Source organism: Penaeus vannamei, chromosome 14, assembly GCF_042767895.1.
Source record: "Penaeus vannamei isolate JL-2024 chromosome 14, ASM4276789v1, whole genome shotgun sequence".
In the NCBI taxonomy this organism is placed as follows: domain Eukaryota; kingdom Metazoa; phylum Arthropoda; class Malacostraca; order Decapoda; family Penaeidae; genus Penaeus; species Penaeus vannamei.
Window position 1 is genome coordinate 37,132,629 of NC_091562.1, and position 8,473 is coordinate 37,141,101.

The 8,473-nt window shown below is 42.4% G+C and overlaps 1 protein-coding gene across 3 annotated transcripts in view; it reads right to left on the reverse strand.

The window, feature by feature from the left end:
- Nucleotides 1-5,483, reverse strand: part of LOC113827435 (integrin alpha-PS3) — a 40,103-nt gene extending 34,620 nt beyond the window's left edge. For 2 of the 3 annotated variants that reach the window (XM_070129910.1, XM_070129912.1), the window contains exon 1: nucleotides 4,484-5,483. The gene's annotated coding sequence lies outside the window, so the exon portion shown is untranslated. The remainder of the gene's footprint in view (nucleotides 1-4,483) is intronic. The other variant, XM_070129911.1, reaches the window with a different exon arrangement.
- Between the last annotated feature and the right edge of the window lie 2,990 nt (nucleotides 5,484-8,473).

Consider the following 8,473-nt stretch of genomic DNA (forward strand, 5'->3'; position numbering starts at 1 on the left):
TCTGTCTCTGTCTCTGTCTCTGTTTGTCTGTCTGTCTCTGTCTCTGTCTCTCTCTGTCTCTGTCTGTATGTCTGTCTGTCTCTGTCTCTGTCTCTGTTTGTCTGTCTGTTTGTCTGTCTGTCTCTGCCTGTCTCTGTCTCTTTCTGTCGACCTGTCTCTCTCTCTCTCTCTCTCTCTCTCTTTTGTTTTCCTTCTGTTTCACTCTTTTTGCTGTTGTGTTTCTGTTTCTCTCGCGGAATTTATTTGTTTCCTCTCTCTCCCCCTTTCACGTCTTTCTTTCGCCCTCTCTCCTTTTGTCTATTCTCTCTTTCTTTTTCTCTTATCTCCTGTCTCTCTCGCTCTCTCTCTCTCTTTCTCCCTCTACCTCCCTCCCTCTCTCCCGCCTTCCCTCCCACCCCTCTATCTCTCTCTCTCTCTATCTCTCTTTATATACTCTCTCTTTCTTTTTCTTTTTTCTTCTGTCTCTCTTCCCCTCTCTCTCTCTTTCTCTACCCCCCACCCTCCCTCCCTCCCTCCCTCTCCCTCTCTCTCTCTCTCTCTCTCTCTCTCTGTCACACACACGTAAACTTGGACACAAAGAAATAATTGAACTAAATCTACACTGCAATAATGTTCTAGAAATAGACGCAACACAGAAAATATTTCTAGCACAATGCAAGGATATTGCAACAACTGAATCAATTGCAATGTGAAAAAAAAATAGAAATGACAAGCCTGTGCTTGTGATTTGCAACAATATATTTTTTTCTCTTTTATTTTTTTAATTATCTCTCAAATTTTATGATTACCAATATCGATACCTATCATACTTTTTATTTTTTGATGACCTATTCTGTTGACTTAATTCCTTTACATACTGTATAGCTGAAGATTAATCAAAATAATTAACTTAATTTACTTAATATCATTATCAAAAGTCGTATTTAAAAATTCTACTTTTTAAAATCAAACGAGCCTAAATATCAAATGGAATTAATTAATTATTTAATTAATTATCAAATAGAATTCCAATATCAGATTAGTGTTAAAACGAGAGACTTTTATTCTTGTGATTAAGACAAAAAATTGGACGAGAAAGAAATGGATAAAAGGTATGAAAGAAATAGGAAAAAAACAAAGAAACAAACAAAAAAAAACAAGAACAAAAGGATGTTAAGGAATAAAAACGACAACATCAATAGTTGCAACATCCTTACCAGTAGCCAAAGGGTTGTATGTAGCAAAAAAAAAGTAAAAAAAAAAAGAAAAAAAAAAAGATAATGATAAAAAACACAGAAAAGAAAAAAAAAGAAGAAACATGATTAAAAAGAGAGAGAAAGAAAAAAAAATATAAAACATAAAAAAAACAAGAAACAAGAGAGAAAGCAAAAAAAAAAAAAATAATAAAATAAATAAATAAAATAAAACATAAAATAAAATAAAAAATAAAAAAAAACATAAAAAAGAAACAAGAAACAAGAGAGAAAGTAATAAAAAAAAAAAGATGATCATAAAAAACACAATAAAAAATAAGATACACAAACAAAGAGAAAGAGAAAACAAAAAAAAGGCAAAAAAAAAAAAAAGGATAATTACAACAATTACAATACGAAGAAGAGCAAACAAATAAAAAAGCCTCAAATTATTAGGAAATCCTGTAACACCCCCCTCCCCCCCCTCTTTTTTTTGATGTGGTGGTTAGACATCCTATTGGTAAACGGATACCAAATACATTTCAGTTATTAGTACCGAACTACATGCATACATTACTTTACCAGTCTAAAAGTGATAATGATAATTACGAAGTGATAATTACAATAATAATGATAATAATAATAAAAAAATAATAATGACAATAACAAAACAACAACAGCAATAATAATGATAATAACAATAATGGTAATAATGATAATAATAATAATAATAATTATAATAATAATAATAATAGTGATAGTGATAATAATAATAATGATAATGATAAATAATTATAATAATAATAATAATGATAATAATAATAATAATAATAATAATAATAATAATAATAATAATAAAAATAAAATAATAATAATAATAACAACAGTACCAATAATAATAATGATAAAAATAACAATAACATTAGCATTAACAATAACAACAACAGAAATAATAACAATAACAGCAATAGCAATAATAACACTAATAATAATATCATTAATAATAACAAAAATAGTTATTATATCGAGAAATGTATCATAACAGCCAACCTTTCCCCTAGTCATAATAAAAACAGTAATAACGATCGAAAACAAAAACCGTTACGATGGCAATTTCAAATAAAAACAATTTTCGAAATCGTTTTTTCATGTTACTTCCTTAAATTGAAGAAAACGTGTGATAATTAACATCTTACATGTTCTCTATATACTGTATAACCGATTTTTTTAGGTCATGTGATCAGTTACATATACGTAAAAACAATGATAGATAAATTAGGCAGTATTCATTAATTCATTCATTAGACATTAATTTTAGAATCAGTTAATGTGAATACACACACACACACACACACACACACACACACACACACACACACACACACACACACACACACACACACACACACACACACACACACACACACACACACACACACACACACACACACACACACACACACGCACACAAATATATGTAATCATACGCAAAATCATATGACGCGAACAAAATATTACAAGAAAATTGGGACGTAAATCAACCTCAATATGCCAGATTTTGGTCTCAATTTTCAATCCTCATACTAATTTCACTTAACCCAAAAAGATTTAACTTGTTTTCCCACAAAAAAGAAGAATGTGGCAACTCAACCAACAACTCAACATGAGAAACAGATTATAAATTAATTACTTCATCTATATTAAAATGAAATCCATAGAAAACAAAGAATTATCTCATAAAACATTTTTCCTTAATATAAAAGTTACCAAACACATCACTCTAATGTTTGTTTGTGTTTTATTATTATTATTAGCAACGATAGAATAATTTACACTCGTTACCCCTCCGATCGAAATATTTTTGGCGCGAACAGGACACGGTCATGCGCATTAAAACAGAAATGTGGAGCATGCATTCTATGGCATATTATGAGTATTGTATTTAAAAAGTATATTGTATTAAAAACTTACTGTATATGCGATGTATTTAAAAAGTACAAAGCAGTTTATTGTATTGTAAACGATAAACGACATAGTAAATGAGAAGAGAGAGAGAGAGAGAGAGAGAGAGAGTGAGAGAGCGAGAGAGAGAGAGAGAGAGAGAGAGAGAGAGAGAGAGAGAGAGAGAGAGAGAGAGAGAGAGAGAGAGGGGCGGGGTATAGGAGCAAATATCTTGGTGTATCGTCATGAAAAACTAAAATGCAAAATCAATTGAACATTTCGGATATCCAACATTTTTAATCATACTAGAGAATGCATTGTGATAAAATAATGATATTAGTAATAATAGAGGCATCAACAACAATATAAAACATAAATTCATATCTTAGTAAGAATAATAAACTTACACGCACAAAAACAAGTACACATATGTATTTATCTACATCTCTCTCTCTCTCTCTCTTTCTCTTTCTCTCTCTCTCTCTCTCTCTCTCTCTATATATATATATATATATATATATATATATATATATATATATCATATTCATATCTACATGTACATCTGTATCTGTCTAGCAGTCTATATCTATAACTATCTACCTACCCCGCTCTCTCTCTCTCCGTACATACTGTATGAACAAAAACATATTTTGCATGCATGTAATTATGTATGTATATATATGCATACATACATACATAAGCATCTATCTGGCTATCTCACTATATCTATATATATATGCTCACATATATGCATAAGTAACAACACATTATATATCACACATACATATATACATGCGCGCGCGTGTGTGTGTGTGAACATCTGTAAAGATGTACAAATATATATGTATATGTATATGCATATGTGTATATATGTATGTAAGTGAATATCATGTATATATGTATGTATGTATGTATGCATCTACTACATATTTATGCAATGAAGAGATACCGAGTATTAAGAAGCCAGGTAAAATAGTACGGGAGAGGAGGAGGGGGAGGAGGGGGAGGAGGGGGAGGCGGGGAGGCAAGAACCCAATCGATTCTCCTCGCAAAAGGGATCTCGCCTCCCGTGTGACCAGAGGAGCGAGGAAGGGATAAGACGCCACGAGGAGGAAAAAGAGATAAAGGGTTGCACAGGAAGGGAAAAGGGAGGGAGGAGGAAGGGGGAAGGGTGAGGAGGAGGAGAAGGAGGGAGGAGGAGGAGGGAGGGGGAGAAATATAGGGGTGTATAGTTCGAGAAGGTCCAGGCTGGGGTGGGGTGGGGGTGAGGGTGTAAAAAAAGGGTTATGTTAATCGGGCAGAAATGAGGAAACGGGCGAGAGGAAATCAGTCCTCGGGGAAGGCTGGCGAAGGAAGGCCGGTGCACTCACTCGCAATCCCTCGGTCGGCAGCGCGTGCAGCAGGAGGAGGCGATGCGATCCCCGCCGGAGTTCGCGCCGTATTGCAGCCGCCTCTTGCAACGGCCGAGCGAAGATACACCCGAGCGGTCTTCGGTCGGTTTCTAGTCCAACAATGCGGATGGCGAGATTGGAGAGGTCAGAATGTAATTGGTACCCGCAGCGCTCCTCTCTTACATGTCCTGGAGAGGAGCTGGGAGGGGGTGGGAAGGTTGGGGCGGGGTTGGGTGGGGTGCGGGAGGGAGGGACAATGGCCGATATACTATTGGATCTCCTTCGGTCGCAACATCACACCAATGACACACGTTTCGGTCTCCGGAGGCGGTCCTTATCCTCGCACTGCTTTCGTCTCCGCAACGGCCTGGACCGCGCGACAGCCTTGTAATAGATTATCCACTTCCGCCCACGTGAGGCACTGATCCGCCCAAAAGGAGCCGGGAATCTGACCTAGATTCGATAAGCATCACTCACACTTCACTCCGGCGAGGCGTCCTTCGGCGTGGTGGAGGACGAGGTCGAGCAAGTAACACTCCGAGCGGCAGCGCAGCACCGCCCTCCGACCCGCGTCACTGACCAACACACTCTGACGAAAACTCTGCCTGGCGCGCCGCTTCCCGCTGACGATCGCTCACCCGCCCTCTCGCTGGATTTCGCTCACCGCTCTCTGACACGCGGGGATGCACCGTGACGGTTTTTTTTCCCTGTGAATCATACGGTTTTTAATCGTATGACGAAGTGTCCTCTCCATTTAACCGGGCGACGAAGTGTGTCTTCGGCTCAAAGCGTCTGGGAAAAGATGCTGGAAAGCGGCGCCGACGACGAGGCCGCAGCGGGCGACGGGGATGAAAGCTCGCCCCTTTCACCAGGCGGATGGCGCTTTTTAAGCTCATGGATGTTGATTTAATATTTTCCTCGCCGGGTGCTTCTTTCCTCGTTCCGCACCGGCGCTGGCACTCGACCCGCCGAAGGAGCCCCAGGGAAATGCCCCGCTGATGAACAGAAATCGGGAAGTGAATCACTCGGGCGGCCCGACCGAGAGAAGTGAGTCACCCGTGCAACAGAGAGGCGCCTCATCGCGTGGAGAGCAGAAGCAAATAACGACAGGCCTTTGCCGCGACAGCCTTGTGTGCAGGACATGCTAACACTTAGACATGTGGCTGATCTTGCTCGTTCTACTTAGCGCTCGTTATAGCACAGAGCGAGACACCCGCATGGCTCGTCTATGATCTCTGTTTGGCGTCCGCCCCTCTGCTATGGGGACGTTTGTTTACGTTCGGAAAAGCTCGCGCTGGAGAACCCCGAGTGTGAGATGGTTTAAACTATGAAGTGTAGTGTGTCTGTGCTTTTGTTACTCACTTGTCGGAACGCAATGTATGTTGGTGTAAGGGTGGCTCGTACCTCATCCTCCAAATAGCCGCAGTCACTCACAAATTGGACATTTAGTGAGCTGCATTTGGTCGAGAAGAAGGCATTCAATTTACGACGCTAAATCGCCCCATGGCCACAGTACATCTTCATCTCTCTCTCACCCTTTTTCTCTCGCATTCTCACGAACAGTTTTCCTTCACGTTCCTGTCCTTCTTCCTCTTCTTCTTCCCCTCTCTCTTTTTTTACCTCTCTCTCCCTCACCACTTAACGCGTCGACATCCTCATCTCCTCAACACGCTCCTCCGCGGCATTCACCCCCGACAGCAGCTTCCCCAAGGTTCCTCCTCCTCCTCCTCCTCCTCCTCTCGCCGTCCATCCATCAACCTTTCCTTTCACGGCGTCCCTCGGCCACCTCTTTGTCACCATCTGCGTCACTGGCCGTTTGCGTCACCCATTTACGTTACAGTCTACATCCTCATTTCGCTGCTCTATCCCCCTGCATCGCCGTCGGTATTACAGCTCTATCCGATTACAAGGGGAATGCGCTGCGAGGTGATGTGCATGTGCATCATGTTCCGCGTATGTTGTTTTCTACCTATGTCGGGTATTTCTTGCACCGATGTCTGGTTGCATCATTAGTAGACGAAATATTTGTCCGTGTATATCATCTAATTAGATCATTCTTTACACCATTTTTTTATAGATTGCATGATATTTTCATCAGCGGAAGACAATACAATTATCTATTTTTTTATCTATTTATTATTTAACGTATTTATCTACAGAATTAATCACAAAAGTTAGACATCATCACTACAGTTCTTTGTTTATAGAAAGACAATACAATTATCTATTGTTTATCTTTATTTTTTGACATACTGATTATCTACAGAATTTACAGAAGTTACACATCATCACAACTGTTCTTTGTTTATAAAAATAACCTGCATTGCATAAAACATCCCTCAATACGTAGCAGCTTCAGAACGCCACAGTCCCACAGACGAACTACTTGGTACATCTGGAACTAGTCGGTACGTCGTGACTGTTCCATGTCTCTCGCTACACCCGCTGTCTGTCGCTACACCGTCGATTCTCTGTACCACTGGCTAGCTACACTTACTGACAATATACAGCGTCGGGGGGCTTGCCTGCATCACCCACGACCGCCAGCCATCTGTCTCGGTTAAACGGACCCATTCATGTTTTTTTTGTTTTTTTTTTTTTGAATGGGGAGGAGGTAGGGTCATTGGGGTAAGAGGATTGAAAAAGGTTGTGGCTTCCTCTCTTTATTATTCCTCCCACTTACGCGTTTTCTACTTCTTTCGATTTCTTTCTTCCTCTTTCTTTTCCATTGTTTTGCGCATTTGTTAAACCCTCTATTCATGCTATTTATCACTCCCTTCTCCCTCCTCCTCCCTCCCTCGCTCCCCTCCTCCTCCCTCCCTCCCCCTTTCTCTCTCTTCTTCAAATCCTCCCATTCACCTTTTCATCGCGACCTTCCTTAACCCCCTATTCATTACATATCCGCTTTCATCTCACACTCGCAAACCTGGCTTGTGTAACCTATCCTTCCATACCCCACAACCCCCCCCTATCCTCCCCCTCTCAATACACCGCACCCAACCCTCCCTTTCCCCTCATTGTAACCTACCCAGTACCCCTCTCCCGCCTCTCTCCTCGATATAACCCCCCTTCCCCCTACTTTCTCCCTCTCCCCTCAATTTAAACCCCCTTTTCTCTCCTTATCCCCACTCTCCCTTCACCCCCCCCCCTCAATGTATACCCTCAATCAACCCCCCATCCTTTCCCCTCGTTGAACCACACCCCTCACCTACCCCCAATCACCCCCTCTCCCTTGTCCACACCCCACTCAACCCCCCTCTCCCTTGTCCCCACCCCCTCCATCCTCACCTAACCCACCCCACACACCCCCTCCATCCCCACTCAACCCCTCATTTCCCCCTCTCCCCCTCGTCCCCACCCCCTCATCCACTCACCTAACCCCACCCTCCACACACCTCCCTCTTCCCTCGTTCCCACCCCTTCCACCTCACCCAACCCCCTTCACCTCCCCCACCCCCCCCCCCACTCTCCCCTCTCCTACCCCCCCCCCCCCCCCTCCTCCACCACGTCTGGCTCTCTCTCCCTCGTCCCCACCCCATCCCACTCACCTAACTCCACCCCACACACACCACTTCCACCTCACCCCCTCCATCCTCACACCCCCACCCCACACACACCCCTTCCACCTCACCCCCTCCATCCTCACCTACCCCCCCACCCCCCACTCTCCCCTCTCCTACTCCCCCCCTCCCTCCCCCACCACGTCTGGCTCGTCTGATGGCTGTCATCTAAACGGGATGCCACTTGTTCACAGTACAAACTGGCATGACACGACGCGGCGACCTTCTGCTTCGGAGGGTTGTGGTCGTGCCCTTGTTTTGTGTTTGTTTGTTTGTTTGTTTGCATTTGGGGGGCGGGGGGCGTGTTTGTGGTCGTGCCCTTGTTTTGTGTTTGTTTGTTTGTTTGCTTTTGGGGGGGCGGGGGGAGGGGGCGTGTTTGTGGTCGTGCCTTTGTTTTGTGTTTGTTTGT